The sequence below is a fragment of the Acromyrmex echinatior genome, chromosome 10 (genome assembly GCF_024713525.1).
Source record: "Acromyrmex echinatior isolate Ae372 chromosome 10, ASM2471352v2, whole genome shotgun sequence".
NCBI classification, from domain to species: Eukaryota; Metazoa; Arthropoda; class Insecta; order Hymenoptera; family Formicidae; genus Acromyrmex; species Acromyrmex echinatior.
In genome coordinates, this window is record NC_141861.1 from 14,181,738 (window position 1) to 14,191,200 (window position 9,463).

The 9,463-nt window shown below is 30.5% G+C and overlaps 1 long non-coding RNA gene and 1 pseudogene across 1 annotated transcript; one reads left to right on the forward strand and one right to left on the reverse strand.

Moving 5' to 3' along the window:
* The first annotated feature begins 2,807 nt into the window (after nucleotides 1-2,807).
* LOC147908424 (uncharacterized) lies at nucleotides 2,808-4,739 on the forward strand (annotated as a pseudogene).
* A 2,284-nt stretch (nucleotides 4,740-7,023) lies between these two features.
* Nucleotides 7,024-9,147, reverse strand: LOC147908425 (uncharacterized). The gene is made up of 2 exons (XR_015546401.1): nucleotides 7,531-9,147; nucleotides 7,024-7,176 (listed from the first exon to the last, which is right to left on the reverse strand). It is a non-coding gene; the product is annotated as an uncharacterized LOC147908425 (long non-coding RNA).
* Nucleotides 9,148-9,463: the final 316 nt, after the last annotated feature.

The window sequence follows — 9,463 nt, forward strand, 5'->3', positions numbered from 1 at the left end:
GGCGATTTACAGAAAACCTCAAAGAACAATACTATGCTTGCAGAAACGAGTTACGAGCTTTAGTATAAGAACAAAGTGTATTCGAAAATTTCATTTATATGCTACGTCTGTTACGAGATTGCCGCTTGTCGTTCCGACATCCGAGCAGAAAGAAAGCTCAACCGAAACACATCACGTTCCGAACCTTGATATATGCATGTGTAAATAATTCAGTAAATAAAGTTTAAACATGTGTTGTATATATGTACACGCACACACATGCGCGCGCGCGCACACGCATACATACGCACACGCGTATGTATGTATGCTATTATATATGCATATATATATATATATACACATATATATACACATACATACATATACATACATATATATATATGTATATGTTATTTTATATATATGCATCAATAATTTACTAAATAAAAGGTATGTAAAAGACAGAACAGTGTAATTAAAATAATTATCTTCATTTGTATTCATATGTAAATAATATGGTATGTTTCTTATTTAGGAAGAAATTATTTCAACAAAATTGAAATAACTAATATCATATTTATTTTATTATTTTTCCTCTCAAAAGAAAAAACTTTGACCAGTGCACGTTTTGATTGATATGGGCCTGAGTAGATCGATAATTCAGATCATTTCTATGGTTCAGCGACGCACTTTTCATGACAGCTCCGCTGTCGGAATATCGCGGAACTAAAATACTGCTCAGTTTCATGGCTACACGTCAATTTCACTCGTAATATACAAACGAAATTTTTGTACACGCCTTTCTCTTATACTAAAACTCCTATCGCGTTTCTAAAAGCATAGGATTGTTCGTTTCGGTTTTCCGCAATTCGCCAGCTACTTTTCATGAACGTGCAAGATCTGAAACTCTTATATGCAATACATATTGTGATGTGTTGACTACAGAAGCCGATAACAAAACTGTAAGTCTTTAATTTTCTTTCGTTTTTCGTATTCAAATGTAGCTGGCGACTTGCGTTGTTGTCGATACTTTAATTGTGGAGAAGGATTTTTCAATCCATAAACTCAGTTACGAGAAAGGCGTTTTTAAAATTTAATGATAAAACAGGACACTCCAGCATCCCCTTAAAGGTCTAATAGAAAAATCAGTTTATGTTTGTAAGGAAAAAAATGAAATAGCATTAAAAAATTTGAAAAATGATTCATGATTTCTCTTTGGATTGTTACGAGAAATTATGTTATTTCCGATTCCTTGCTGTTAAAAAAAATATAAGGAATAAATATTATAAAATCTGAAAATTTTTTAGATTTTCTAATACTATTTCATTTTTTTTCTTCAACACGGAATAAGAAATATCATAATTTTTCATAACAATTCAATGAGAAATTATGAAACATTTTTCAGATTTTCAGATCTTTCTCATTTTTTTTCAGTAACAAGAAATAAGAAATAATATAATTTTTCATAATTGAGAAATTACAAAAAAATTTTTATATTTTTTAATATTTTCTTACTTTTTCGACAATAAGAAAAAGGAAACTTTATATTTTCTGAGGATAATCCGATAAGAAATTATAAGAAAACGTTCAAATTTCTTGATATTTTCTTCTAATTTTTTAACAATAAGAAACGTTCAAATTTCTTAATACAAGTATTTTCTTCTAATTTTTTAACAATAAGAAATCAGAAATTATATAATGGTAATAAATTTTAAGATATTTACGCCATTATATTTTTGGAAAAAATGAAAATTTTTCATAATTTCTTATGGGAAAGTTCTGAGAAAGTATGATATTCTTGATTCCTTGTTGTTGGAAAAAAATATGAGAAGATATTGGGAAATCTGAAAGTCTGTCATAGTTTCTCATAGGATCCTTTTAAGAATTTATGAGATTTCTAATTTTTTATTGTTGGAAAAGAATATAAAAAAATATTTTAAAAACTGGAAAATTTCTCTACTGTCACAAAAGATATTACTTACAAATCGTTAATATAAGAAATTATGTAAAATTTTATGAGACATAAGAAAAATTTTGAGCAGGATATATATAGACAAAAAGAAAGGAGCGCAACAATACATCCTAATACCAGATAAGGTACAGTATCTATAATCCTGACAGCTTAAGTTCAAAACCCGATAAGTAAGAAAAAATTAAGATGTACTATAAAATTGCAATTAACTAATAAAAATTGTCTTAGGTTTAGGTAATGATAAAAAAATAATAAATTTAAAGAAAAAGATTTTATGATATTCTTTTAAATACAATATTATTTTGGATAAATTTCTGGAAATAATTATGAGAAAATCAATTTTTCAAAATTATCAGGTGTGTGAGAAAATATAAAAAATGAAATACTTTACATGAGAAAATATCAAAAAGCAATTATTCTATGAATATGAATGACACACACACACACATACACACACACTCTCTCTCTCTCTCTCTCTCTCTCTCTCACGCTCACGCTCACGTACACGCACACACACACACATACACACATTGTCGGAAAAATTATGAGAATTTATGAGAAATTATGAAAAAAATTGTTATCAAGTGAGAAAATATGAAAAACAAAATATTTCGTACATGAAATATGAAAAAATATGAATTATTTGAAAGAAGAAAATCTAACATGATTATCCATGATAATAAAATATATACCAAGTGTATGCATAAGTTTTTTCCGGTTTAACTAAGAGATGGCGCCAGCGAAAAGTACGCAGCGTATTAATTTGACACCATTTTGTTCGTCTGACATTTAACTACAAACACACACAAGTTGAGTCCGCCAAAAACTAGCGTCTTTGTTTTATCGTTCAGTGATCATGTCGAGTTTTGTGCCTGAAAAAGAACATTTGCGGCACGCATTACTTTTTTTATTTAATCAAAAGAAAAAGGCTGTTGAAAGTCATCATTTGCTGGTAGAAACATATGGTGAACACGCTTCATCGATTAGAATATGTGAGACATGGTTTCGACAATTTAAAAATGGTGATTTCAATGTGAAAGACAGTGAGCGCTCTGGTAGACCACAAAAATGCGAAGACGAGCAATTGCAGGAGTTATTGGATGAAGACCCAACTCAAACTCAACGGCAATTAGCAGAAGCATTACATGTATCATAAGAAACAATCAGCAAACGTTTACGAGCAATGGGAAAGATCAATAAACTCGGTAAATGGGTCCCACACAATTTGAATGAACGTCAAATGGAAAATCGCAAAGTCACTTGTGAAATGCTGCTTCAACGCTACGAAAGGAAATCATTTTTGCATCGAATTGTGACGGGTGACGAAAAATGGATTTATTTTGAAAACCCGAAGCGGAAAAAATCGTGGCTTTCATCTGGCGAAGCCGGTCCATCAACACCAAGGCCAAATCGCTTCGGCAAGAAGACTATGCTCTGTGTCTGGTGGTACCAGAGCGGTATTGTGTATTATGAACTCTTGAAGCCCGGCGAAACCGTTAATACACAACGCTATCGCCAACAAATGATTAATTTAAACCACGCATTAATCGAAAGACGACCGGAATGGGCCAGAAGACATGGCAAAGAGATTTTGTTACACAATGCGCCGTCTCTCAGCAAAACCAGTGAAAGACACCTTGAAATCGCTTGGATGGGACATCTTTCCGCACCCGCCGTACTCCCCAGATCTGGCGCCATCTGACTATCACCTCTTCGCATCAATGGGGCACGCGCTCGCAGAGCAGCACTTCAGCAATTTCGAGGAAGTTGGAAAATGACTCGACGAATGATTTGCCGCAAAAGACAAGCAGTTTTTCTGGCATGGTATTCATAAATTATCTGAAAGATGGGCGAAATGTGTAGAAGCCGATGGCCAATATTTTGAATAAAAAAAAATTAATTTCCCTTGAAAATTACGTGTTTTTTTTTTACCAAAAAACCGGAAAAAACTTACGCATACACCTGGTAGAAAGGTTATATTTTCTCCTTGCATTTGATGAGTATTTATGAGTTCTCATAGAACGATCGCTTTCTCATAAATACTAATAAATATTCGCTAAATGTGAAAGATTATATAAATATGAAGAAAATATGAGAACTTTTATGAAAAATTATGAGAAAAAATATTATCACGACAATTTCTGATATTCTGGCGAATATACTGTGCCATTGTATTATTAATTGACATTACTCATACGATAGCATTGATTTCCGGGATTATTCTAGTACCGAAAGAAAAAATTTTAAAAGATGGCACTGTTGCTGTCGCGGTTACTGTGGAAGTGATCATTATGATGGCATGTCTTTATGTACATAAGGAGGTGATGATTCAAATGATTGGAAAGATGAATATCTTGCAAGGCGCAGATGAGATCATGCAGAATATGTAACATAGGTTTTGAAACCAATAGTGATACCGTTCAAGTTATTATATATGGAGTAGTGTTAGCGTGTATGTGATATCTATTATTGAATGGATACAGCCGATCACGTTGACTTTCGAAAGAAATACTTTTTACTATGCTGACTACAATTTATCAGCAGTTTTCACAATCGAACTGTTTTCAACGACCGTCTTGATCTCATCAATCATTATTTTGACGATCGGTAGTACATATTGAGTCTTGAAGAAACTCAGTCTTGATATATACGTATACATGACATATACACTTTGTATTGTTACTAACTGCGTAGTATCGATATATAGCAACAAAGCGTACGATGTTATTTCGGGATCGATAAAATTAAAAAAGTCGTCTTTTTGACAAATAAATGAGCCGAAAAAGAATTAAGAGTTTTGTGCCATCAAGAAACTATTTTGTGGTAATGCGATTGTTAAAGTAGACATTATATGTATATGTACATTGGATCGGAAGAAAAATTCTGCGATATTTCATTAGCTTAAAATTATATACAGAAAATATTCGGTTTGAAATTTTTGACTGTCTGATCTATTATGAAATCTATCTTAAAATTTTGTCTAAAAGTTTGTTTTTAAAAAATGTTCTTACGAGTTTTTGTTACCAATTTATATACGGATTAAATAAAAAGCATTCTGATATTATTTTGATAAATATATAATTCAAAACTCCGTTAAAAATTATCGTACCGTTTAAATTAATAAAACAGATTCTGATAGTTGAAATTTTGCTCTACCGAATGATATCATGATAATTTTTTAAATGTAAAATATATATAAATTTCAGTTAAAAATGTGATATTACTGTCCTTATATAATCATTCCGCAATGATTAAAAGAAAAGTAATGCCATATTTTTATCTCAAATTTATATATATTCTATTTTTCTTAAATTGGCAATTATATCTCTCGATAGAGCAATGTTTCAATTTTAAAAATTTGTTTTTTTTGGTACAGTATGATGATTTTTAATAGAGTTGTAGCAATCAAAGTCAGTATGCTCCTTTTTGCGATCCGCGAATAATTCAAGAACAAAAAATCGTAGGAAGATTTTTAAAAGACAATTTTGTAGAGAAAGCTTTAAGCTTTCACGATAGATAGTCGAAAATTTGCTTAAATTTTTTTGGGTATAGCTTTTTTTGGGTGCGCTACAGACCTACAAAGTGCATAAAAAAATTTTTTTTTCAGCTGGTAGTTTTCTATATATAAAAATTACAAAACTCACATAAATTCCAAAAATATAGCAACCATTCGAAAGTAGAGGTTTCAAATTCTTTTTCAATTTAAATTTTGATCATTTTTGACGAAGATATTGTATGTACAATTTTGTGCTTAAAAATATTGCAGAACTTTTTTTCTGATTCAATATGTATATATTATAGTTACAAGATATTCTTATATTAAAAATGCTTAAATTATTATATAGCTTCCAAATTAAATAATTAACTAAATAATTAGTTTTTAAAAATTGATGGCAATGTTCTTGAAATATATCAGCTAAATGGATTTATTAAACTTTAATTTTTAATACCATATTAATGTTATTTTGATGCATTTAATATTGTACATTTATTATTGTATATTTGCACTTAATATTATATATTTTATTTATTTTGTATACATATTCTTTTATTTTTCAGCATATTGTTAATGATAAAAAAATTGCTATCTATAAACTTCAATCTGTAAACATTATCTAAATAGCGGTTCTGCTTTATAGAGCTTTAGATGATTACAGTGAGTAATATAAATATAAATGTTAAGGTTCTGAAAAATATTTTCTAAACAATTATGAATTAACAGATATAACAGATATTAACCAGTAATATGTATTTGACGATTATAATAATTAAATAAATTTAAAACAATTAAAATGATATTAAATAACTAAAAAACAAGTATACAAACTGAATAATGAATATTATTGTCTAAACATTATTGTCAATATTTTTTAACGTAATAATTAAATTACAGTACATCTACACGTTTCTTTTATGTTTTACACAAAATTGTTTGTTGCATATCATTTTCAAACACAATTACTTATCAACATGAATAATCATTGAAAAATTATCAATTTTATAATAAAATAAGTTCTGATGTGTATATCAAAATATACAGAACAAGCAATTTTTATCAAAACTTTGAAATTTTTAAACATATTATTATTTATTTTTAGGTGCCATTATTACCTTAGAAAGAACATTGGTTATGTTGTTTGCGATTAACTCATTAACACATTTCTTCTTATTATGTTTTACAAACACTATCAGATGCAGTAAGATTTATTGTTTTACGCGTGCACATTATTTCTTATTCATGTATAAAAGACATTATTAATTATCATTAATAAAAATCTTGTTGTGTTTGTATCAATTCATTTCAACATATCAATTCATAAATGTAATAATCAAAATAAGATGTAAAAATATTACTAAATAATATTAAAAACAGAAATATTGAATAACAATAAATTATACATTATAAAAGAATTGAAAAAGAATTCTATGATCTCTTATTATGATCTTATGTATAAGATCTAATGTAAAAATGATTTAAAGAATTAAAGGGGTATAACACCTTTTACGGCCAAAATCGACCTCATTTTCAAGATTTTTTTTTTTACATACAAAGAAGTGCGCAATTCAAAATCGGGTCTTTGGTCTTTTTTATTTACATATTAAAGACACTGAACATATTTTTTTGTTTTTGAAAAATCATCATGGTTTATAAAATAAACGCCGTCAAAAGAGGCCGCTAGCGTCGCGTATGTCTTGCTGGTGTACACGATTGTGGCTGACTGGACCTAAAGCAAAAATACAAATTGGTTCTTAATCTGTGATAGTTTGGCTAAGGTAGTACCGGTGGATTTTAAAAAATATCAATTTTTGAGAAAATGGCGCAACTTTGAAAAAAAAAATCGAATTTTCGCCTAAAAATCTGACATAAAATCGATTGCCAAAAAAATCTAGTGATTCTTTTTAAAAAAGGCTAGGTAGTACCATAAAGGCACCCATGCTGAGTATAAAGATATTTGATTTTTGTCGATCGGATAAAAATTGTTGGGCGTTGTGATGTACACCAGCTTGAAAAATAGTGTTTTTCAGAAAACGCGTTTTAAGTTTTGGTACGAGAAATCTTGCAATTATTAGCTTATTACCTTAATCGGCAATGCCTGGCCCATACAATTGTCCTTCCAAATTAAGGTCCTCATCATCTTTGGCCTTTTTATTGGACATGTCAAGTCTCCGAGCTGCTTTAGCTTCCGCAGTCATGGCGCGCTCGGCTGCGCGGATCCGCCGTTCATCGGTTTTTATGCAAAAGTTGTAGCAGGTGATACCGATCGTTAAGTTAAGAACTTGCATAATTTCCAATACACTTTTTAGGCCATCGTTGAAATTGCAAACAGCAATATTTGCAGCAATATCAACGATCGCCTTGCTGCTGTGGACCCCTTTCGGCGCTATAGACCACAGCACAGAGTTGAAGCTCTCGTTGTTATTTTGAATATACCCGCCAAGACAGCGGGATAATAAATCGTCAGAACTTAATTCTTCGTAGATAGGCTTGACTGCTTTGAAAACTTCATCCTGAAATACTTGACAAACACAAGAGAAAGGCAGCAAGCTCGGTGAGCGCCCCGAGGCCCTCTCCCCGCGCTAGAGGTAACACACAAGCATAGCTATTTTCGACGTGAAATAAATTCAAGATCGCTTAGGCGTTAATGGGATCATATTCTAGACATCTTAAAGTATCATTTAAGCAAATAAAAAATTTTTTTTATTTTTTGAAGCCGCAAAGGTGTTATACCCCCTTAAACTGAAAATAATGTTTGATCAGTTATGTTAATAATCGTGTATTTCTTTTCTTTAAAAAATGTATAGAGTACAGAAATGATAGATGAAGCGTTTCACGAAGACTGGTATCAATTTAAACCATCAATGCAACGCACGTTCTTGTTCCTAATAATGTCTAATCTAGAATGCAAAATTTCAGTAATTGAAAAGTTCAATGTAACTTTGCCTTCATTCATAGCGGTAAAATATAAGATAGCTTTTACCTATATTTTATGTATTAGGAAATTGTTAGCTTTTTCAACTTTTTTTTGAAAAATTTTCTAGTTATTTGATAATTTTTCAGATCAATCATATTCGATTGCCCTTTTATTTTTAAAAACGAACTGAAAATGAGAGTAGAAGCATTTCAAATATGGTAATTACAGGGGATAGAGAATGATTATAAGAGATCAACAAAAGATAATTTGAAAACAGCATGAACAAATCTATTTTGGGTGACAATTCAAAGTACAGTCACAATATGCATTTTTACATACTTTGAAATTGAGCTACTAACAATAAATTTCATCTTTTGTTGTCTCACTCTGTTCTTTTATTTTTTAAATGAATTAAAAGAAATTAAATTAATTGTAAACAAATTGTAGTAAATATATAAATAAATATATAGCAAATTATAACTAGTAATAAACTATAGATAAAATTCATTTATAATAATTATAACATTGAATTTGTTTGAAAAATTAGTAAATATTTATCTTTAGGATTAATAGTGAAAATAAAATGTACAAACAAACGTCATTAAAATAATATTAACGATAAAAGAATAATATTTTGAATTTTGACAAGATATACAGGGCATGTATATACGGCCCCACTCGTCCCGAGCAGGTAGAGTGGATTAAACTGAGTAGAAAAGTCCTCTACAATTTTGTAATGCTCGCAATAATTAGATAGCCGAATATGCACGACTTATTAGTGCCCGCACAGCGCGCGGGCCGCGAGGAGCGGGGCTTACTGTCGCGAGCATCTAAGCTCAAACGGCGCGGCGCGCCTGCTAGGTCATTCCCATTCCTCGCGGCCCGCGCGCCGTGCGCTCGGTGGGCCGTACCTTCGACAATAGTAAATCGAACGGACGCACGTATTCGACTATCTTTAAACGTTAATATCTCGTTAATTATTGCGAGCATTATAAAAACAGAACTTTCCTACTCAGTTTAGTCCACTCTACCTGCTCGGAACGAGTGGATATTTATGCCACTGTATAATATTGCTGAAATTATCATTTGTTTATATGTA